Raw genomic sequence first — 327 nt, 5'->3', positions numbered from 1 at the left:
CCCCCCCCCCCCCCCCCCCCCCCGCTCCCCCACCGCATAAAGGGGTCCCGACCCTGATTTACCTCTCTCTTGTCTGGAATCATGCACCATTACCCACTTAAGACACCAGAGGAGGCCCCTAAGAATTCCATTCATGCACAAATATTTGTCAAAGGCCAGGATACAAGGTTATTGAATGAGGATGCGATGCCCTGAAAGAACTTCAGTCTGAAGTGTGATCTCGGTGAAATACATCCAGTAGTTACGCAACAAAATGCAAATGTAGCATTTACAGAAGGGTCTGATAGGAACTCTGAATTAGTGGGTATGTTCAAAATGACTATCTGC

Source organism: Neomonachus schauinslandi, chromosome 7, assembly GCF_002201575.2.
Source record: "Neomonachus schauinslandi chromosome 7, ASM220157v2, whole genome shotgun sequence".
Classification (NCBI taxonomy): domain Eukaryota; kingdom Metazoa; phylum Chordata; class Mammalia; order Carnivora; family Phocidae; genus Neomonachus; species Neomonachus schauinslandi.
This window is presented reverse-complemented; position numbering follows the sequence as displayed.